The following is a 24789-nucleotide window of genomic DNA, read 5'->3' as shown; positions in this document are numbered from 1 at the left end:
AAAAGTTATGAAGAGAAACTAAACAAAGCCTGCACAAAGCATTCAAAGGGCATAAAAATAAACACTTGTGTGGTATTTCACACTGAAAGGCCATCAACTTTTAGAGGAAGAGGGGATCCTGCACAGGAATATCATCTCCTTTCATGCCTGCCAATTCCTAAAGCTCGGTTGGGACTCTGACCATCTTTCCCTGATACCAGGGCACGAGTGGACCTGTTCATACACCTTTTGCATAGGACCTATGTCCTATGTTCGCTTATTGATGGTATTACAGTTTACACCGAGCTCTTTCAGTTTTAGCCATTCTTTTTATAGTTTATGTGAAGTGACAAGCATTAGCCAAAGGACGAGACCCAACAGTGACACAAACCAGTGAAGGAGAGTAAATATCTTCAGGAGACAATTAAAAGACCACAAGAGCTTCAGGGCTAGGGCAGTAGGAGCACTTACTCCTAAAGCAGCCAATAACACAATTTAGCTAGAAAAACGACCCAAGCAGCCAGGCAGGTCCCTGAACCTCTGCCACAGGAGGAGCACCACGCTGACAGATGCCACCACCTGCAGCCACGGCAGCTCTGTGGGCAGCTGTTTGAAACCACACCAAACTCCACTTACAGCACTCTTTCACCTGGGGGTTTACCTCTCCCGGTTCTCCACGTACTGGTCAAGGTGTTCGTGTTTGAGGCACAGCCAGTAATAAACCAGACCCTGAGACATCATAATTGTTTTTAGTACCTGAACAGGCTTAAATTCAAGGGCATGATGCTATATGCTGAGTATCTGCAATCAAATTTAACAAAAAGCCCACAGAATACATTGTTTGCTGGATTAAAAGTTACCAAGGAGTATTCCGATGCTGTACGAAACACGATTAAGGCTGTAGGAGCACAGAAGTTAGTCTCTAGCCAAGTGAGATGCCATTGGCAGCGTGCTGAATGATTTCTGTTCCTTCCAGTGACAGGAAGAAAAGGCTTTTTTCTCCTTTTTGTTACGCACACACTTCTGAACACCTCTAATTGCCATTTATCACAACAGCAGCTTATTACTAAATGGTTAAATTAAACAACTCAACTTCGGAAAGCAGCAGGAGTGTTAAAGCAGGAGCAGTTCTGCAGCCGTGTGCTCCTATCCTTTCCAGCAGTCACTTACGCTCTTAGCCTATTACATTTCTGACATTGCAGATATATCCCAATTACGCAATCGTTACGAAGAAACATGAAAACAAATGCAAAAGGACAGAAACATTTCTGCAGACTGCCTAGAAAGAGAAATGCCCTATTTAATATTATGGATGGAATCTGGACTCAAACTAATGGAAGCTCAATTGATTTCAGCAGAGACGAGGTTTCACTCCAACTCTTCTCTCATCGTTTCAGTGTGGTCCCTGTAAGCTGCACAGGCTGAAAGCCACAGACATGCTAAGCTTGCCGAAATGCCTTTACACACGCCGACTGTCTCCCTCTTCAAAACACAGGCAACTCTAAGGCAATGCAAGCAATAGTTGCTCCTGGAAGCACGCCATAATTTAATTCTGGTATACAGAAAATGGAAGAATATTCTGATGTTATCAGTCTTCAATAAAGATGATCCGATTTTACATCCTTCATAAATTGTATCACTGGAGAGACAGAAAATCCTAGAGAAAAAGGCAGGCAGCAAAAAGGGGAGGATAATTGTAACATATTAAAAAAAAAAAAAAAAAGCTCTATCACACAACACAGAACCTGAAACCTGCAGAAAATTTCAACTCTAGTACACAACGTATCAAGTCACAGTCACATTTTTCAGCTCCCTGAACCCAGCACAAATTTCAGAGCTAGACATCCACACCAAATAAGTCAGTGCTCGCAAGTTGTGCTGGGTGTGGGCTGCAAAAACAGGACCGAATGCCAGCCGACTCCAGTTTCAGAACAAAGTTAATGGAGAGGGATAACAAAAGACTGTAGGCAAGCACACGCTGAAGGAAGCAGTCTCATTAATAGGCTGTCAAATTATTATGGCACTGATCTAAGCTGTCTCAGTATGCTGCATGGCTGCAAATCAAAATGGAATTGGATCCTATAGTTTCAACTGACTTCAAAATTTTCAGCAATGACTTTACTCAAAAAAATCTACATGTTTTTACAGACGAACTACCAGTTAGTCCGAAAAAGGAAGACTAGATAAGAAGGCAGAAGCAAAAAAACACACACACACACAAACAAAAAACCACAACCAAACAACCAAAACAACAACAACAAACCAACAACTCTTCCACACTCAACTGGCTTCTGCAGGACAGAGCACTTGCAGCTACTCACAAGCAATAGCATTAGCAGATGCTGATTTGCACAGTGCTGCCAGGGACTGTAACACATCAGTTGCAGTAAGTTTACCATTTTCAGCAATTTAAACAGTTTTGTTTTGCTTTGTTGGGTGGTTGTTTGTTCTGGTTTTTGTTTGATTGGTTTTTGGTTTGGTTTGTTTGTTTGTTTTGAATAATATTTAACTCAAAGCACGCCTGCTTAGAGAAATGCATCACTACTTTTTGTTCTTCCACCACCAGAGTCACGTTTTAATGACACCTTATTGCCCTTTAGTCAGACAGGCTGAGACAGGGCTTTCTCAGGTGCCCGTCTTTTTGCTATCAGAACATAAGCTTCGTTTTTACCACACATAAGTCAAAATCCAAAACCAGAAGTTCTCTGTTCCCTTCCTTCATTTTTTTTTCCTACCACTTAGCATCAACAGAAACAAAACAGGATTTATCTTACTCAATTTTAGCTTTTTTACCGGAATGTTTTTACTGGCTTGCTTTGTAACTCAGAACTGTGAGATGATTTGCTGTGCTGTTCCTAAATCCAGCCAGCCATCATTCATATCATCTATCTCTCTCTCTCCGATTTCTCTCAGGACAGAGACAAGTACACAGTAGATCCTTCCCTGATACACTCTCTTTTGCCAACACTGACAGCACCAGGAGCCCCCGACACCTGAGCTAACTATACGCCATCCTTTAAGTAAATGATAGCACACACAGGCGTGATTCTCAGCTGGGCACTAGTGGCATAAAACCACCACTAAGAAGCCACCAGAGAGAGCGTCTTTAAAACCCAGGAGAGATCTGTGAGATAGGACACAGCTGCGTTTCCCAAAGCCAGCTTCCAGGAACAGAGCTGGCTCTATCCCTACGTCTTCAGAAGCCTTAACTCAGCTGGGAGAGGAAGAGCGGTATGTTTCAGAGACCCCCGTGCTCTTGCAGGCTGCCGAGACACGAGGTTTGCTTCCGTAACTCTTCGTTTAGCTACAGCTCAAGCCCCAGCTCCAGTTTTTTGGCACAGGAAGTAAGCGTGTGAGAAAAGAGGCACAGAACTAAAGCAGAACAAATACTTTCTAATGCCAGGCAAGGTAGCTGGGAGAATTAGCAGAGAAAAGGAGATAGGGAGGTAGGAAGATAGTAACTCGAACATCACATCTACCTTTTTTCCTACAGAACTTCTGAATGTGTGTCGGATATAACAACAAAGAGAGGCAAACACTGGAAATAAGGGTTAAAAGATGCAGGATTGTAGCTATTTTGGTTAGAACAAGCAGCAAAACAGCCATGTGGATTTCAAGGGCCACCAACAATTTATATAGCTATCTCAAGGACAAATACTTCATGCTGAAAACCTCTTTATCCCAGTCCTGGATAAAACTATTTGTATGTTTTGTACTGCACTTCAATGCTATCTTTCAATGGTAGAGGTCTCAAATCCATGCCCCACATCTGCATACAAACCCCAAAGATGGAGTAGTTAGGCAAAAACACCACCACAAAAACACTCTGACATAGGAGAGCATACAGGAATAAAATAATTGCAAAAGCAAAAAGATGGAAAGGAACCAAAATACTTAGTACACTGGTTTTATAGAAAGCATATCAGGAAAGCTAAACACTCAAAACGGAAGAGGAAAAACAGATTAGCTGCTTTTTATTATTAACACTGGTAATTCTTCAACAGTTGCACAAATCCTTCAAAAATTATCATTCCCTTTGCAGCTGAGCTCCTTCTGCAGTGCAGTTGGAAATGCTGGTGAGTCTCATGTGGCTGCACATTTGAGCTGTTCCCATTTCCACTCTTAAGAGAAACGAGAATGTCCTAATTCACTTTAATAAAGAACACATTGGACTTGGGGGAGGGGAAAGCAACAACGGCACTGGGAGGGGAACCGAGCAATTTCTCCACTTCAATAAAGTTCAAAAAAAGAAAAAACAATGAAAAAACAACAGTTGATCATCTCAGGAAAGTCTCTAGAATAAAGGGGGAGGAGAGAGGAAGACAAACAAGCAGAAACATTTTCCTCTTCTTTTGATCTAAGTTATAAGTAGAAAATGCATTCTGAGGCACTGGTAATTTAATGAAAACTTTTTTTCCTAAAACTAACAGAATTCTTGTTATTCAAGAAGAGGAGGCTACTTCCTAAATAAAGCCATTAACTCAGTTTAGTTTAAGGGAGATAAAGTTCCACGAGTCCCCTAGAAATGAGGAAGGCTGCTTCAGTGCTCCGATCATCTTTGTTGTCAGTTAAGCAACGTTACGGTTTCGAGGTACTTTGAAGGTTTTGCAGAACTGTGGCTGAAGCAAGCACAGCATTATTTCATAAAAATGGCAAACGTTAAATGATGTGCAAATACAAAATGATAAAGTAAAAATAAAATATAAAACCTTGGCTGAGGCCAGAAGGGCATTTGAATTGCATATCCCAAGACTAAGTAACTAAAAAGCTTACAGAAGACAGCATTTATTAAAGGGGCTGATCACCTCTGATAAAAACACAATGTTTTTTAATATTCACCAATACATCATTGTATATTTGATCAAAGCTGAAGCTGTCTATGAAACTTTATTTGAAATGTCTTCAGCCAATCCAGGCTTACTGACTGCTGATGTGTAAGAAATTGTATCACCTTCTCCTGAGTCCTACATCAAGGGCAATTCTTCCACATGCTTCCTCGAAGATGAACATGTCCTATGATCCAAATTGCCCTCAATTTCATTTTCCAGTTTACTTGTATTACTTAATTGAGCAATTTTTTTTTTCTTCAGAAAGACCCTAGTTCTGCGGACCTGCCAAGACCCCAGCATGAAGATCACAGGCAGAGATAGGTCAGGCTTTGCCCACTGCCAGACATGGGTACATTACAATGTCTAGTCACTACTGTTGATTTGATGAATTTGTTGATGGAATTGAGAAAGGAGGGAATATTTATGCCTTTCCACTCAAACATCAATCCATCAGCTCTTGTTCCAGCCTCAGCAGTTGGCAAACAATACTTTAGTATAAGGCGAGCACCCTTACAACGCACTTTGCCGGTTTCTTCCTGACCTCTGTAGTGTTTATGTTCTGAAGCTTGTAAGGTGATTGCCATTTTCTGTGACTGTAACTGCCGTGAAGCAGTCAGAGAACATATGCTGGGATTTGCAAAAACAGGCAAGAAGGAAACATCCTGAGACAAATAAACAATTAGGAAAAAAAAAAACAGGCAGGAGTAGCATGTGGGAAATAGCATATGGCTAAGCTTTCAATAGGGAGGGAACAGCTATTTTGATCCAGCATCTCCCCCAAAGGAAATCACATTTTCATAAATGCAGCTGCAGGACCCTTTGAAAAGTACCTCTAAAACACATCATGTTGGTACCTAGCAATGGGACTTGATAAAATTGAGCAGCTATGCTGAACTGAGCACCACAGACTCACTTCTTTTAATTAAGGTCACGTCGACTTTGCTTGTACTAGACAATAAAGCCAAGGTAGGCCTTTAAGACCTTTAAGAAAGATGTAAAAACATGGGGATCTCCTGTGCCATATGTACTGAGGTACAAAAAACAGTGTTTCACAGGAAAAAGCCAACAAACAATTAGCCATATTTAAGAAGTCCATCAGTAAAGCTACAGAGACTCAGAACTGCGAATTCTGGGAAATGGTTAAAAAGCACCAAGCCACATTAAACGAGCAAGCCTAATAGAAAGTGGACTTGTGATGTTGCAACATTACCTGATTTTTGATTATTTGTGAGACTGCTGTATCCTGCCGTGCCGTCTTCTCCATAACATTTCATGCTGCTTTCATTCTGTGACTTCAAAGTGATGTAACTAAACATAAAACAAAAGAATGGAAATTCATTTTTTTCCTGCATGGTTAACTTATAAAATATTACCAACTCATCCCAAACCATCAGCAGATCTGCAAGAATGAGCATCCTATTGTTAACACAACCAAATATTAACTTCTGTTCAGTATAGTATTTTCATGCTACTCTGTTCTTCAATTCATTACCGCAGAAGACATCCATCAGCTTGGTAATTCCCTTAAAAACCAGTAAAGTACCTACTTTTCCATATCGATAGCAAGGGATTGCTTTGTTGTCAAATCTCTGGGATTAATACATTCATGGTCCTTCAAGCTACAGACTGAAATAAGAGAAAATTCATCTTTTCTTCTTACTCAGCTTGGCGCCTACTGCAAAAATGAGGAACGGGTTACGTTGACTCAATAAATAAAACAAGATGTTGTGTCTCTACTGCAGAGACCGTAAAGACTTCGCAGCATCTTACGGCTCTTTGACAGAACCCGAGGGCAGGCTGGATGCTCTCACGGAGAGGAGACCTCGCTGGCAAGCGTGACACAAACAAGAGAAGGAAGGGAGGGATTAATGAAAGTCAAAGGTGTGGGAGATACAATCAGGTTGTCACCCAGTTCAGACAAGATATCTAGACGAGGCATCTTCAATTATTTAAATGAAAGCAACGTATTTGTTTTGTAGGTGTTGCTGCCAAGATGGCTTTTAGGGAAGGCCCTGAATGAGGCCAGCCTGGAAGCCAAAGCTGCGATTTCACCGCTCACTGATGTCAATGGGAAACTTTCCATTCGCATCAGGCCCTGCTAGGAGGTTTTGGAAAGTCATTCGAGCCGTAAGAGGTAACCATATGAACGGTGGCTCGCAGGAGAAGGGCACAGGTGACCCCATGAGCTCAACCAGCATCTTCCTCCTCTCGCCCACTGGCTGCTTGTCACCTTCCCGTGAGACAGGCCTGCTGAAGGCGCTCTCTGAATATCTCTGGTGATGGGTCCCAGGCTCTGTGACACGACTGCACACAGCAAGAAACAAAACCCCCAGAAGCAGCAGGTCCTTCCCTCAACCCCCACAGCAGGGGAAACCAACACAAGTGGCTCCCTCACCCGGCCCAGCACCAACCTCAGTGTCCCAGCTCACGCTCCTCCAAAGCCAAAGGAAAGAGGGGGTTCATGGCACAACCCCAACACACCTGACCAAAACACACACTGCAGGAGATAACAGAGCTCCTCGTGAAGCCTCGCCAGCCCCCAAGGTGATTCTTTTACAGAACCCCTCAGCTGACAGTAAATGCTGAGAGCCTCGCACAGGGACACATGGGTTTTCTTGGAGACAAGCGAGTTCTCGCATACCAAGTTACTGAGTCACAGTACCCGCAATTTGTGCGTGCCCAGATCTCATTCTGGATGTGAGCTGAAAGGCTGCGGATGTCCCAGAAAGCACACCATTCCTTACCTGCTTGCGTCCTATCTGCTGACGGCTTTTCTCAGGGAAGCCCACCTTTTGAGAGTAACATCTTTAATAAATCTGCTTGTATGTTGAAATAAGACTTTTTTTTAAGCTGCATCTACTTTATGTTTTAGCCAACTTCTTTTTTTTTTTATACTGATCTTCAACACCTGTAGATGCACGATGAGTCTCAGAGACGACTGACTGCTATCGCCTGTGTTTGTAACAAGAAATATTCGGAAGTGGATGGAAAACCCAAGGTTAACTTTAGTGGAGACAAAGGGAAAGCTTTTTTTTTTCAGCTCAACACGGCTGTTTAGAACTTGCCAAGATCTTTTTAAACATCATTAAAAAATAACTGCTTTATCATTAGCAGTGACCACAGTCACAGTACACGCTTCGGCTTGATTTTAGTTTATCCATCTGCTCTGGAACAACGAGCGCTTGTACTGAACCTAAAAATGCCAAAGTGTTCTGCAGACAGACCATCCCTGGCAGCTTCCTGCAGAGACCAGCCCTATGGACAGTGGGAAAAGCAACAACAGGAATGCCCGAGAAAACCCTTTCCTTATTATTTTTTTTTTTTCTTTTGGCTTCTTTTCCCACTACACCCCCTTTTTGCTCATTTATGTTCATTTATGCCGCTGAGTCACTCACATTCATCAGCAGAGCTACAAGAATACCCACATGCAGTTGTATTTAAATTAGCAGGCACGTGCAAAGCTCTTCTGCATAACACCACAGGTAAAGAACAAAACTTTGGACATTTCAGAGCCAGAAATAGTGAACTAATGACTGATAAATATCAAAAATAGTCCCAATATTAATTAATGCAGGACCAAACCAAACAAATTCACAAATAACATTTTAATTCCTTGACAATAGCTTTCATTAAATTTTCATCATCTCGTTTTTGAAGTTGATTAAAAAGCAGTGTAAATTAGTATTCCTTCACCATATTCTTCAGTTTTGTTCCTATCCCAGCCCCTTGATTCCAGCTATAACCTAAGCACAGTAAGGAGAAGAGAAGCAAAGTCTTCAGCAACGTTTACAAATGAAGAGCTAAGTCAGAGATCAGCTATCCCATACACACAATATAAATTCTCATTCTTCTCTCTTCATTAGGATTGATGACACTGCTGGAAAATAAGGAGCTCTTAATACCTTTTATGGCAATGTAAAGCACCAACGAATTAGCACAGAGAGAATGCAACTAAATCAATTTTTCATCTCAAGATAGTAATGAAGGCAATTTCTTGAACCTGACTACGCTTATAACATATTGATCAGCAAAGCGCCGCGCTGAAAGTTACACTAGGTATTTTCCAGGGATAAAATGGAAGATGGCAGTAAACTGTAGACAAAACACCAAAGGCCAGGGAACTGACAGGGAGCTACCCGCAGTTAGACCAGCCATGTTAAACCCCAGAAACCCAAAGCTTCCACCTGCCTGCAAGTTACTGAGAAACATCGCAGGAAGACAACTGACAAGAGCTAAATCAGTGGGTGCTAAACCCTTTGCACAACAGACTTAAGGAGAAGCAAAAAGACACACAGGTTATCTAGAAGGGATCACACAAACACCAACAAATTTCTTGCAGCAGTGCCCTGCGGTGGCAACTCTGGGCCGCCAGTTTTGCTGCAAACCTCCGCTCCCCTCAGCTACACGCCCCAAATCAAGAGCCTTCAGAGAAATCTTCCAGCCTGCTGTGACTGCATGGTGCTCCAGGACATTGGCCCCCTCCTGAACTTCTGCTGCTGCTCTGAGGCCCAGCAGCAGGTTAGGACAAGACGCAGCTCCGTCCAGAAGAAGGCACTACACAGTCCCACCATGATGAGCGGTGGCACCAAGGCAAAGCCAGGCAAATACACTGCACTCTACTCGTCTTTGTCCAGCACAGGCCATGTGCTTCCAAAAGTAACACTATAGCTGCTATTGCTTGGAAGATTTTAGACATTAAAAGAGCAAGACAGATCAAAGATGAGGGTACACATACCCTCTATCAAAGTAAAATGAAACCAACGACAGGACACACAACCTTAACAACAACAATATTTACTTGAACAAGATGGACTTTTATATCATTTGGTATCAGGAACTTAACTGACTTGCAATTGGGAACTCAGACTCCACACATACCACCAGAGCATCCAAAGTGTGACCCTACAAGAACACAACTCATTTGTGATTCTCTTCTCCTCCTGCCCAGTGGCAGCCAAACTAACCATACACAGATACCAGCTGATAACCTTCCCGCAAATTAACAAACCTCTTCTAACCCAACGAGACACAAGCGTTTTCTCCACTGTGTTTGCCATTATTTCTGTTACAAGGGTGACCAAGAGCATCCTTTTATCTGAATTGGTCCATCATAATTAAACAGTATTTAAATTATTTTTTGGAAGGGAAATTAAGCCACCTTAAGGTATGAAGCGGATGAACAACAACTGAACATAATTGTAACAACTAATACCAATAAAGGCAACAACATCAAGTGGCAAAACCAGCAACAAAATGTTGAAAGTACCAGAACTATTGTCATCCATTAGATTGGCTTGCTTAACTACTGCAGAAGAGCACAGTCTCTATTCCAGTTTTTCTGGCATTCAGCTTTCTGACTGCACCTTATTTCCTAGAAAAGCCCTCTAGAAATTTAAATTCTCTTTTGAGGACAGGATTCTTCATGCATGCAGTTATTTATTTATTTTTTGACATGCTCATTTCTACAACTTCTAAATGCTCCAACAATATTGCATTAAGAGATTTGCTGTGGAAATGAATGTAGACAAATGGCACATCTTACAGATGAGATGCTCTAGTACAGATAGTTATGAATTCCAAAACGAAGTAGTTTTTCACATGTAGGATCCAGCACTTCAGATAACAGATACTGCACTGCGCTAGATTATATTCACTAGATTATAGATCAAGCGGTTTTGATTTGAGCTTGAGGCATCGAGTTAGATGCTTCCCAGTCACACAAAAACAGGTGACCAAGTTGAAACCTGGGAAGAGACCACCACAGATATAGCAGATGCCTGCCCAGGAGATGCCCATTTTCAATGAGCACATTACATGGCAGCTCTGTGGCACTGGCCCAGTTCCCCCAGGCAGGGTTCAGCTCATCCTGTCCAGGAGAAAATATTCTTTACTGCCATTTCTTGCATCTCTCATTACATAACTTCAAACACCTGCTGCAAATGAACTGGAGATCCAACACAGCTTTCTTCTACACGTTTAATCTGTCTTCTCAGCAAGTCCATCATATGCACCAAGCTGGGCAGCAATGTTGTAAGGAAAAAAACAATTCAGTTTACAGATTCCTCAAAAAGTACATTTATGTAAAACAAGTCTATAATGACATTATAAAAGCATATTTTCATTCTGGTGTTTAATCTTGAGAGTGTCTTTATATCTTCTTACCTATGTGGTGTCACTTAAAAAGAATATTCCATTACGAGGTGTTGTCTAAAAGTTATAAGGGTTCTTCAGTCAGTAACACGGCCTCAACACAGACCAGTCAAGGTGAACAAAATAAAATTATACCAGTAATAGGCTGTCATCTGCTGGGGGATGGAGCGCTGGCACAATGCTCACGAGTTTGACAGGCATTTGCTGACAGCAGAATCTCAGATCCTGACACTCCTGTTTCCATCCCCTCCTTGGAAGTGTGTTTCAGTAGGCAGAGGATTGCCTGCCTATTTCTACAGCTCCTGTGCTTGTCTGCTTCCTTCCTTTCCCTCCATTCCCCAGTCCTTTCTGCAAAAGTGATCCTGCGTCCAAGGTCCATGTTCTTCCTCCTCTCTCAGAGCAGGCTTCACTCCTCCGGCACACAGCCAGGCTGCCCTCCTCAGCCTCACCTCAGCTCTCTTCTGTCCTCCTGCAAGCTCATTTCTTCTCCTCTCCACAGGCCAAAAACCCACAAGAGCCCAGAAAGGCTGTGTAGGAATGCAAGCGTCATCACCGTACTGGTAAGGTAAAGACAATGAAAAATACCTAATCCAAAACCCCAAATCCCTAGTACTCTCATGCTCGTTTTGCCCAGGGCTCCTTAGTCTCCTGGAAAGGACAGCAGATGCTCACTCTCCATTCCCTTCTTCTTGTCACTCATGGCTTTTGCAGGTCTCCTAATCAGACACGTTCCAAACTGAGGTCTCCTACTAGGTTTTGTGACTCCATACTTGAGATTTTCCTTCTTTACAATGTTTGTGGAGTGGGGGAGGTGAGAGGCAAGGTGAGGAGTTACCAGAACCGCACACAGTATTTAAGACAGGTGAACATCGCACATTTACACAGAGGCACATTTACGCTTTCTGTTTTGTTTTCTATTCCTCCACAAATGAGTCCTGGCACTCATTTTACCAATAATTACACTGCCATTTTTACAGAACTACTGTAAGTACAAAACCTCTCCAGAGCAGTAACACCTGGTGCAGAACTCATCACGGCGTACGGAGAGCTGTGACCCCCCTTCCTCCCACACGCATTACTTTCATTTATCTGCGAGCAATTTCCTCTGGCTTTTTATCATCCAATCACTCAGTACAAGGAGTTCTCCCGCAACACATTTCTGTCAGCTCTTCTTTTCGTTATTCTTAATACCCTAAGCCTACACTCTCACAAAGATTTCAGTTCCTTACTTAAGCTACGAGGCGACTGAAACTGTTCAAACAAATCATCGCCAAGAACGATGTCAGTAAACAACCCCGCTTCCCTGAAAAACCCTTAAACTACACTTTCCCTTCGCAAAATTACTGGAAAACAACCACTCTCCTAAATGAAATTCCCCCATCGCTCAAAATAAAAGATACATCATCCAGCAGGCACTCCCTGTAACAAGCCTTAGCCCTCCTTCTTTCACTTTGACAGACTCAAGAGCCCCACAGCCGAAGGCCTGGAGCTATCACGCCAGGCCTCCGCGCCATCTCTGCCCTGCGAGGCCGGAGCAGGAGGCCCAGCGCCGAGGAAGGAGAGCTGGCGGGCCCCAAAGAAAGCCAAACAAACACGCAGACAAACCTACAAGTCTACCAGGCACTGCTCGGTTCCAGCGCTTCCATGCAGAAGGTGGAAGGAGGAGAAAAATCCCACCCCTTTGCAGGCAGACTCCTATGCAGTGCCAAGAATATTTTGAAAGACAAGATGTATAATAACTTTTTAACTGAATATTCATTTCTGAATTGAAGGGAAACATCTTAAGGGCGAGTGGGCGTAAGGAACGATCTCTCCTCAGAACCGTCGCACTATTTATTGAAGGCTGCGAATACCCACAAGAATTCAGCTTTGGCCTTCGTACTGTACACTAACAAGCTGGGTTTACTGACATTCACATCGCATATGGAGCTCTGCTTCAAATGATCCCTTTGAAAGGGACAATTAAATCAGACAACTGGAGATTGAACAACCAACAGAGCTAATTAAATTCTTAAGTCCTGTTTGTGTATTTACCCAAATCTTCCTCTCCGTTCCTGCTGAGAAGTGCAATGGGTTGGCTTGGGAGGTTGAGGGAACAAAAGTCTGCTTTTTTTTCCTCCATAGTTACAGATCTGTTTGCAACAAAACTCTAGGCACTAAATCAATGCAGCCAGTGGTGGAATTCATCTTATTGTGACAGAAATATTCCATTTTCCCTAGCTTACATTTTAAATTGCTTTCTGATATACCAGGTTATTATTTTTTAGCCTCTTCGGTTCCTCACATAATTAAATGCCATGCCATTCAACTTCTAGAATTACTTTTACCATTTTCAGAGGCACATTGACACTCAGGAGCTTTCTCAGCTTTGCGTGATGAATTTATTCCCCACAAGTATTAGCTCCATGAAGTATCTTTTTCTTCATTACATTCAAAGTCCTTAGCCATCCCCATACAAATCCATTTCTTCCCCTTGTACAGACTTTTCTGTGGAGAAGGTGCTATCTGCTGATCCCCACGCTCCTCTCCCAGTATTCCCCATAACCAGAAGTGCCACAAAAAAAGGCAAAAGGACTATGTTTTCTGGTATCATCGTGCCTTTAGCTTACAGGCATGGCAGAATGGTGAAGTAAGCAAAATGTAAGGATGCACTTCTGTAAATAATCCAGATTTTGCATTCAATATTTGCAAAACCAACAAGGAACGCTCCCAAAAGATCTCCTAGGTTAAGCTGTGAACATTTGCCTGATTTTCCCATTGGCCTCTGATGCTTTGAGAACGGGCTTCTACAATTTGTCTTGGACTGCCTAAACTTTCAGAGCATACCTGCTCCCAGTCCTTCTTACCTACCTCTCAAGGTATTTCCCACACTAAATGCATGTCTGGCAGCACAACACCCTCTCTAATTTTGTCAGCTTGTGACAAAGCACACAGGACACCTTACAGGAATACTTTATGTTTACTTTCTCACTTCAGCATCAATAACATTCTACAATGAGCGAGTTCATCCTGCTTAACGCTTACCTGAGAGAAATGCAAGCAGAGAAACACAGATGAAGGTAATTTCTCCCTTCCAAGACTAAGGAGAATTATTTGACCATGGGTTACATGGGTTACATTATTTTTGCTTTGGGAATTTTTTTGGTTCTGGTTTTTAATCTTTTTATTTTGTGGACAACTGAGGAGAAAACAAAACAAACAAACAAACAAACAAACAAACAAACAAACAAAAAAAAACACAGAAGAGTATCCCAAGAAAGGGGACTTAAATAGATGAATGGTTAAAGTCACATTTCTGTCAAAACTGCCAACTTCTTAGCAGAATGCTAGGAAGGAGTTTCCAGAGAGCACCTAACAAGAACCAAAGAAGAAACCTGGATAGCAGGCACAGCTCAACACCATCGTATCTTCTCCCAGGAACAAATTAAGCAGGTAACAAGAAGGTGATATTGATAAACCTGCCTGTCATCTATAGCTCTACCTTACGTACTGGTTGACCAAGTCATCCTTCATAATTCCTAGCACATTACCAAGCATCACACTTGTAACTGAAAACTATATACACCTGACCATGTCATCCTCATTTCAGCAATATTACAAACCACCTGGCACACTACCCTGGATGATAATTCAAGAGCCAAAAGGCTCTGCCTGCATTTCCCTGCTGCCCAGCCGGTGTCCTGGCACGGCGCTGTGCACAACGGCGAGGAACTGGTGGCTCTGCAACAGGGAGCCCAAGGATCATCTCTCCTTTCAAGCCTCCTTTTTGCCCGAGGTCACAGCGACCTGATTCTTGCTGGAATTACACGTAATTGCTCTCCAAGCAAATGGATCTGCGCCAAATGAGCCTCATAAAAGTTTTGGTTGCTAGGAGGTAGAAGGGGACGTATTCTGAAGTCCTGTTTACTCGAGCCTGTCAGGTTTGTCTCTGGAATAACCACCCAGTCTGCTCACCGGTTCCTCTCTCTTCTCGAGCCATCAGACTTCTGCTGAGATCTGTGATTACCCATCTGCTGTCATCTAGAGAAGCCTCAGTGAATTATCTCCCTAAACTGTCTGCAAAAGACCCCCAACACCAGAACAAGCTCCCATATCTTTAAACAAACTGGGTTACGTGCCCAGCATAAATTCTGCTCAGGTAAGTCTCTTACCTGAGCTCTGACTTCAGGCACTGGGTTATTCGGATGCCCAAGTACCAAGTTCTGGGCCTCAAACTCCAACAGACAGCAGTGATCACACGGCTGGTGTCTGTCACCCCAATACCACTTTATAGAGCTGGCCCTGGATTTTGAGCTCTCTCAAAAAGTTTCTCTCAGATAGATACGCGATATTTTTTACATCAACATTTTGCATCAATTGTTTTATGTGGATATTAAGTTTCAGAGTGTGCTATCTGGAAATCTAGGCTGCTCCAGACCATGCTTTTAAAGACTTACTCTGTAATTCTCCTACCAGTTTGGAGGAGATGCATTTTATCCTCTGATTTAGAAATGCATAAAAGGATTTGCCATGCTTATCTTAGCTAAGATTGGATTTATCAGAGTATTTATTTATTGCATTGTTTACATGTACTGCGAGCCATCTGATGGGGAAATGGAGAAAAAATAAAAGCAACCTCCATCTTTAGAGCACATTATTTCTGACACCATTTCTACTTTGAGAGCAGCTCAGCTTTGTTTTTGGAGGAGGAGAGTAAGCAGACACAGACCAGTTTTTCATCATTTACTGAACCTCTGGGATACACGGCCCCTTTATCATCAAGTCCTAGACTCAAGATGAAATGCTAATCAAAGATGCAGAAAAGGTAATGCTGTTTCAATAATTAGTAAGCAAGCGATTCTCAGAACAGTGTTATCTGATTTATCACAGGATTCTGGAAAGAAGATGGTGCTGCTGACACACTCGTGGTTTCCCTTCTGTTCACTTTTCACGTACAGCAGCCTGAAGCCTCTCTGGAGTATCTATCTACCCAAGAGATCTAACTGGAAAAGTAATTTGGGACTTGGAGCAGGATGGATGCTAACCTCCCCACTGATGCATCCTTGGGACACGCCCGAGAATCCATGGCTACACGCACCATGACCAGAGGATTGAGAAGTAATGCTGCAAACCTCAGGTATTTTTAGTTCTGACTGCAGACTCCTTCATGATTGAAGTATGTGACAAATAATGCCATTTCTAACAGTCCTCATCACCACAAATACCAGCAAAGATAACTCGGGGCTGGAGACGGGGAGTGAGGAGGGAGGACGTGTTCTGAGTTGATTTACAAACCACAATTAAAACAGTAGGTAAGAAACAATTGCAACAGAAATTAAAAGTGAGAGACTTTGCAGTCATACAGAGCAAGTCAGGAGCAGAAGCAACTCGTACAATGCCAACCAAGCACGAGCAGGCAGCCTCTCTCAGCCAAGTGATGCAGCTAAAGATCTCTCTGAAGCTTCGACAGACAGGAGCGAAGTCCACGTGAGCAGGCACACAGAGGCACGAGTCTCCAGGAACCTCTCCCACAGTGAAAACATTCCTGCTGAGTGCATGTGGCACACTTCCAGGTGGAGGCTGGCACTGTGTGGCCTGAAGCTCTTGAAGCCATGCCTTTGTCCCTCGGACTGACTTCCAAAGGCACAACACTGGCATTCAACACCACAGAGACACCACCACTCCTCTTGCTCAAACCTCACGGTCCTCAGCTTGTGTCCGTGCTCCCACACGGTCTCTTCAGGGCAGTGGGGTGTTCTGCAGCACTGATGTAAGCCACAGGAGCTCAAGAAAGGCGTCTCTTAGAAACAACCTCAATAATTAGTTGGATAGCTGCATGAAAATAAATCCAATGTTACCAGGAAGAAAAATAAAAGATAGAAAGAGCTCTCTTAAAAGAACGATACAGGTCCCAGCACTGGGAGTCAGGACTTACCAACAGCAAGGCTGAGGTACGCGCGTGGTGTCCAGACCCAGCACAGTGCCTCAACAGCCTTCCTACAAGGCCTCATCCAAAGGAGGAAAGCATCAGCCTGCATGTGTGTCAGGTAAATGTTCAAACCATGGTCATACCTGACAAAGACCTCAAGCAGAGACCTCTCGGGGAGGGCTATAATGTTATTCAAGGACTTTCTCCGATGTATCTACAGCCTTCAGCACTACAAGCGTTGTTTTATCTTGCAAAGGACAGTTCTTACTACCATGTTTCAGTTAAAAGGAGGAGAAGGACTGCTAAGATACAACGAAAGTACTGCACATGTGATTTAAAGTTGCCTCCAAATACTAATGTACAAGCATTTGTTTTCTTTCAGATGCTAAGAATTAGGCCAGAACAACCGTAATGTTATTTCGGCTTATGCAAAACAATGCTTTCACTTTTAATAAGCAATGGACCTACCTAGAAAAAATAGAAACTGCAAAATCAAATTTTCTTTATGGAAGATTCAGAGACGAGGCTTCTTGTCCTGATTTCTGGATAAAAAGTTACTGCATGAGACAAAAGATCATCAAAAGAATACTCGTTTTTGCCTTGCTCTCAATAATCTGGGCTACAAATTCAAGCCACATCCATTACTAGTAACTGTCTCTGGACAACACGGTGCTACTCGACTCATGAAATCCTGAGATGGCTACACCTTAGACATCTCTAGTTTGAGGCTTCTGGTGAATTTACTGGGGAAGGCAAGATCTGTGAATGCTTACATTTCTTCATTCTTTTCAGAGCACAAAGAACAGCGAATATGCTCTGCTCACCTCCTCCATTGCTACAGCCACGCAGCTTCGCCCTACAGCCTGTGGTTGATCACTATTTTTATTTCTTGGGGGGATCACACAGTTCATTTAACCTGGGGAAAAACATGTCGCTTAACTCCGTGGATGTGACTTCACTGGTCTGCTGCACAAGGTACAGGTTTTTCACACACACAAGATACTGGCATACTCTAGATGTCCCCGAGCACAGGACACCTAGTCAGCAAGGGGGTTCTGGTTCATGCTATCTGAACGTTTCCAGACACATTCAGTTGCCAGACCTCATGTCTGTTTCTGAGCTTCTCACAGGTTCTTAACAATATGATATTGCTCGATAAAAAGTAACAACAACAAAAAATCATTAGCAAGACAGTAGATTCATTTCTGGTCTCGTTTTAGTTGCGTCCTCAAACAGATGAAGTCTCCTGAGTATTGGGTTAAGATGGGAAGGAACTTGCCCTGGAGTTCAAAACGTCACAATTTCCAGCAGGTTCAAGTCTTGTGGAAAGTCCTAAACTATAAGACTTGAAATAAGAGGGAAAACCCTGACACATGTCAGGGCTTTACCTCCATTCCCATGCTTAAAAGTTCACCACAGACGACTAGTTCTGGCTTCAGGTGGCTGTTGGCATCTGTTAGCTTGTACCAAGCATGGGGAAGGAAAGATCCTGATAGCTCCTACTCCTGTCTCTGGTGAAGTAGTAAGAAGAGTTTTTTCCTCTTCCTCCCCACGGTGCTTTAAAAAAAATCATCCATTTGAATCAAATAACTTGCTGAATGACTCATGACTGTCGTTATCTGAACAAAATAGTGCCATGCCAGCAGAGAGAATCTGAAAATTAAAAATTATATAACCAGAGATGATTAAAGCAAAGTGCATGAGTATTACAAATTCTAGATCTTCAGAACGGATGCCATGCTGTATCTTCCTAACACTGGAACACACATATGTACTTATTTAGTGGCATAGCACCACTCTTGGAAAAAATGGTAAAAATAACATTCATCACAGGAGGCAGGAATTCATCACATCAGATACTCTGTGAGGAAAACTCTCTGAATAAAGCAGATAATACGAAATTGGAGAACAGAAGTACAACAGAACAGTCATTTACAAACAAAAAGAACTTGCCTCTGTTTCCAAATTAGCAACCAACTGGAATTACATGTATCTGATGTTTTAAAATAAGCAGATACACAAAGAGATCTGGAGTCGCCCACCCGCTCAGATACACTGGGTTTTAACATTTAGTGAGAACCGAAGAAAATACACTACCTCTTTTCTCTTGATTTGATGCTACTTTTGGCACAAACCTTCCTGTTCAGAAAGAGATTTGGCTAGACAGCAGATGGAGCATTCCATTAAAACACAAGTGGCAAAATGTGCCCACCCTCCCAGTCAAAAACAGCAAATCAGTTCTCAGTAACATCTGCCTGCAGATCACAAGATGCTCACACGGATGCTTTCCCACAAAATACCTCTTCCTTACTCCTGTCCACAAGTGCTCTTCTTCATAAGTGAATTGTGAAGTTTAAAAAAAGGTGAGAGGGCAGCTTCTGGAATGCCTCCTAGCACCACTCAGCTACCCAGAGAAGCGTACACAAACTTTAATGGCATCAGAGGTAGGCAGATATATAAAAGGTTATAAATGTCCAACAGAGCTCTGGAGTACTTGGTTCAGTAACAAGTGACTGTTTCAAGGTAAGCATAGCTAGGAGGAAGAGAAACTCGGTTCGCTTTATAAAAAGACATGTGGTAATATTAAAAAAGAAAGAAAGAAAAAGAACAGAGAGCACATTAATTATAATGCTTCTGTGGTTCTCCTGTCTTTCAATTAGAAACCACTTTATTTACAGCTCTCCGTTCAGCAGCAGGCAACCCGACAAGAACGTTTTTCATGGTACAATTTCTAAAGCAAATAAAAGTAAAGGTAACCCTGGAGTGCTTTGTTAACTTATATAATTAGACAGGAAACAAATGGTACAAATGAGTAACGATCATGTCAGATGCGTTCAGAAAGACCACGTGGCAAAAAAAAAAGTAAAAAAAAAAGTTGTATGACAAGTACATTTACCCCAAAGAGCTATCTAAAATAGTTCTTTTTCCACAAATATACGAATATTTCTTCATAGATACTTCAACAGGAATTTATAAAATTAAAAGCATCCTCCCTGCCCTCAAAACCAACAAGTGACCACTAGAGATAGGAATCTGTCTCTTGTGCTCAGAAGTCCACTCTCGCTGATTTCAGACAGATTGAGAAAGAGCCCTGAAAAGCAAGGCTGGGGTCTGCTCAGCCCCCTTTTTGCTATTTGCAGCTAGAGCAGGACAGGAGAGGTGCACAGGAGTGGAGGAGATGTGTGGAAGCACACACGTGGGAGGCACCAGTGTACACACAAGCAGGTCACAAGCAATTGACACCTCCCAAGGATGGCTGAAACACCTCCCTGAAACCAGAGGTGCTCGCCAAGGACTGGCAACGTGTCTCCAAACAGCAAAGCCCTGAAGAGGTGCCTCACAGGCCCTGCAGGCCACCTTGTACAGTTCCTCCGACGACCAAGGCACAGGCTGGAGTTGCAGCACATGCATCCTTCTCCTCCCCAGCTGATGAACCCACAATTTTTCTCACTACTGCCATGTTCATCAGCCACAATCTCCAGGAAGAAAGAGCAGACCTGCTTGTTCAGTAAAAGGGTTTTATAGGAGAAAGTAGAATTGCACCACGTTATTTCTCCCAACCCCTCCACACAAAAATGCACTCATCCAGGCTAAACTTCCATCCGACAGCTACTGGCCGTGGCCAAGATGTTATGCTTTTACTCAGCAATGGAACATCATAGCGAAAAACTCTAAGAGCAATTTTTCATTTCATTTTTAAAATGGAAACAAAATATGTTTGGCCTCTCAGCAGCACTTTTCCAAATCACGCCAGATCCAAAATTTTCCATCTCTTGAAATTCACTAGGTTGCATCAAACACTCACGCTACCTCAAATGCTCTCCTCTCTGGTTTGTCAGTTCACTTAAGAAATAAATGCCTAAAAACAAATAAAAATCAAACCAAAAACAAAACAGAACAACAACAACAAAAAGAAACCCAGAACATTTTGGGCGTTCCTTTGGCAGGATGTTTTGAGGCAGTTTCTAATATCCTAGAAAATGCCTATCAACAGCTGCTAGCGGTGCAGAAGGGATCTGTTTATACAGATGCTCAGATGCTAGCGAGCACTTCACCAAAAGGAGTAAGTGATGTGTGTCACTTCTGCAATCCATTTGACTGAATAGTTTCAGTTTGTATTTTGCTCTTAACGGTGAGCAGATTTAGGAGCTGATTGCTATCAATTCACAAAGGCCTGCTGCATTTACAGAAGAAAGAAATGCAGGGACTTAATGCTTTAAGCTGTAATTAATTTAATAATTAAATAAATTTAACCTGAATTCCTTCAAGGACATTTCTTTGCTGAAAAAAGTATTTTCCACTGGGCAGGCTACTTAAACAGTCTTTCAGACCAATGCTTTCCTTATTCTCTCTGAAGATGTCCCACTTGACTACACCGGGAAGTGGATGCCACTGATAGCACTGCCAGCCAGGTTGGCTTATCCCTCCAGGTACCCCACACAGGCAATGAAAAGGACAAAGCTCCCAGCAGAGGTGAGTGCCCTGGAGCACTGAAGTGAAGCTCCTGCTGAGCCGCCCTAAAGGACAGCCCCTCTGTCTTGCTAAGGAAATCAGTTGACCAAGTCAGGAGCCTGACTTTGGAACTGTAACTCCTAATAACTACTGCTATTAATACTGCTGGTTTTTGCAGTTTATACCATAAACTGAGATGACAGTGGGTTCGGTGAACCCTTTTCCCTCTAAGTTAATCAATATCAGCTTTTGAGGGGCCAGATGTCACTTCGTTTTCTATAGGCTGAGGTTCAACAACCCACTGCTAACGAAGACAAGCTGCACGTTGCTGCAGGTTACAAGAAAGCAGGCTGCAACAAGGCAAGTGCAACTGCACTCAACACAGAGTAAAGGCTCCTGTAAGGCAAAAACAGCGAAGATCCAACGCTGCTCTGTTGGTACGCTGGAGAACCATGAATTTCATTTAACGCTGAAACAAACCAAACCCACCCACCCAAGTGAAACCCCCAAACACGTCCCATGCCCAAGCACCCAGGCAAGTAAGGCTGCCCGCCCACCCACCCCATTAAAGCCACCCATTAAAACCCCCTACCTACATGAGAACCAGCTCTGGACGTACCGAAGCGCCGCGTGTGCCATTCGCCCATGGCCGCAGCCCAGCTGAGCGGCACGAGGTGCCCAGTGCCAAGCACCCGGCCTCTTCCACTGGGCAGCGCCGTGAAGGAGAATTTTTGTGAGAATCTCAGCAGCCCGTAAAGCTGCTGTCGTGTGGCTGGTGGAAAAAAAAAAAAATCCCAGCACGCAGTACCACTCCCACAAAAAATGGATAGAGCTTGTTCTTATATAAGTATGTATATTATTTAACACTCAAAAACAACAGTTCCATCACATCTATGCAAAACCAGAAGTGGTGAGGAGCCGAAGGAAAGGAGGAAAAAAAAAAAAATCTACTCCATTGTATCTATCCATTTTGTTTATTTGCCTCAGGGCAAGTCAAGGGCCCTCAACACACTGCAGAACAAGGACCAATATCCATTTTCTTTTTTCTTCCTTTGTTGTAGCACAGGGTAGACTGAGGCGAGTATAATTCGCGCAGTATTTGCATCTATTAACTGTTATCTCCTAGGAAATTATCTTTTGGATCTGGGAAAAAAGCGATTACAAAACACCTTACAGGTGAGGTAAACAATTGCATGCCATCGTTTTTTTTTCAGGCACGCAATTGTTCCTGCTCTTGCAGTCATTTGAATGAGTTTTGCTCTCCCTTAAATTAAACAAACACACAGTGCTGAGATGCACGCCTTGCTTCTGAGGTGGATGTGAAGAAGAAGGCCTAGGTGACAAAAATAACTTTCAAATAGATGTTAGTATATTCATATTGCAAAGAACATAAAAGGAGGCAGGAAGCAGGGGAGGGAAGTGTCTCTCTTTCATATCATATTTAAGTGACAGTACAAGTAACAGGGACTTTTTTTTCCCCCTGAACTGCTCACAAATATGGGACCATTGCATAATCTTGCAATAATCTTGTAAATTCTATTCACATTTTTTTTTTCTGAACATTACAGGAATTCGCAGAATTAAAAGCAAAAATCATGATTTTTTTCACTCATCACTCAAAAGAAACAGATGCAAAATAGAGCAAGTTTTCCTGTAAAAACAGCTTTGTCCTACTTTATGAACTAGTTATTGCTAACTGTAGCAACCTCCCCTCGCACAGAATATTCTGTAGTGCTAAGAAGCTCCTTCCATCCCCACAAACCAGCCACGATAAACAAGGAGGCTTATTGCAAACACAAATCCGTACACACAGGAGCGTAACAGCTGGCTGACGAAAGCAGATGTGTTTGTCTGTCCCAGGCCTAAACTCATCTGGGCAAGCAGCACTGGGGAGAAGCACCCAGGGGAAGGGCGAAGAGGCACAACTTGGCGGAGAACTGAGGAAAGGAAAGGGCGGAGGGAATGAATGCGCACATTTTTGAGATTTCTCCCTGGTAAAAACTTGGACTAAGATAAATTTTGCTGACATTTCTGCAGATACAGGGAGAAAAATCTCTGGAGATTCAATGTGAAAAGTTATTTAAAACACGCACAAATTTCATTTGATAGTCAGCCTTTCAGTCAACCTATTTTCTGCACTTCAGTTGAAAGGGGGAAAAATGATTTTAATCCTTACAAAATAATATGGAAAAAGCACTTTCAATTTCGGAATGTTATTTTTAGAACCACATGGAAAATAGCCCTCAAGGATACCATCCCTCAGTGGCATCTTAGATGGTATGCATGAAAAGCATGTACCCAATAAGCAGATAACTCAATATCAACAATACAAAGAAACAACAAAAGCAAGTCAAACTTAATTCTAATTGAAGATGTGGCTTTCTAAAATACCACAGAAGGAAAACAAAAAAAAAAAAAAAGGCATTTCTGCAGTAAAAACAAAACAAAAAAGATAAGCTTTGCATTCAGGACTCGCAAAGTACAGCCCATTACACCAAAATCGAGAAGCATTTTGTTTGATCCTCTTCCAGACCATCCTTGTTCTCGGAAGGTTTTTCTCTACCTGTTATCTTTTGCAGTTTTTCGTTCACATTCCTGATGGTTCTTTATAGTCTCTCAACATTATCCTGGAAAGCTTTTTAAAAATAAACTCCAAATTTGATTCAACAAACTCCCTAAATCCACCTCAGGGCTTCTGCTGTCACACAGGTACCTCCTCCTTCCAATCAGTTTTCCTTAGCTGGCCTACGCTAGTCCACTACACTCCGTTACTCAAATTTCTGAGCCTACCTTCAAAAAACCTGCACGGCTGTAAAATGCACCACTCATGATTGTGATTTTGTAGGAAAGCATGTTACATCTTTCCTGTGTGAGAGCTTTGTAATTTAGAAGTATTATGGGGTAGCACAAGTCTTTTGAGTTGCCTTAGTGAAGCTTTGAACACATGAAGTACAAAAGCATGGCACTCCACGGTTTCTGAGGTTAAATACAGAGACTGCTGGACACCCTGATCGGACCAGCCTGGTGTTGCTCCCTCCACGTTCCTACCCTCTCACCATATTTCAAAGCCAAACTAATGCCACTGTCTGGTTGTGTGCACACACATGTGTGCCCGTGCTCGTCTGTGCAGCATCACTTTCAAAGTGCCACTTCTTCTAAGGGAAAGCTATGGACTGGAAAGAATAAGCTCCTGCTGTGTTAAGCTATTTAATGCTCCAACACTGTAAAAGATTTAAAAACAAACCTTGTACAAAGAACTTTTCCTACAGCGTTTTCAAGGCAGAACCAATACTGGTTTACATGAACAAAACCCACTAACTACAGGCTACGAACCTCGGTCAGAAATTGTGTCTTGGGAAGAACAATTGCTGTGTCCTAACTCTAGAGCTTCAAAGAAACTCTAAGAAATCTTGTACACGTTTTATGTATGGTTTCCCTCAACAGATCTCAAACCATCCTCAGGTATTACCA

General features: G+C 42.6%; 1 protein-coding gene across 6 annotated transcripts in view; it reads right to left on the bottom strand.

Annotated features, from left to right (window-relative positions):
* The window catches only part of TRERF1 (transcriptional regulating factor 1), a 98503-nt gene that overhangs the window by 24005 nt on the left and 49709 nt on the right, over positions 1–24789 (bottom strand). For all 6 annotated transcript variants that reach the window (XM_084515816.1, XM_084515821.1, XM_084515820.1 and 3 more), the window contains one exon: positions 6019–6116. The gene's annotated coding sequence lies outside the window, so the exon portion shown is untranslated. The remainder of the gene's footprint in view (positions 1–6018; positions 6117–24789) is intronic.

This window comes from Aythya ferina (genome assembly GCF_964211825.1).
Source record: "Aythya ferina genome assembly, chromosome: 3".
In the NCBI taxonomy this organism is placed as follows: Eukaryota; Metazoa; Chordata; class Aves; order Anseriformes; family Anatidae; genus Aythya; species Aythya ferina.
The sequence above is the reverse complement of the archived record's forward strand: the minus strand, read 5'-3'. Positions and strand labels throughout refer to the sequence as shown.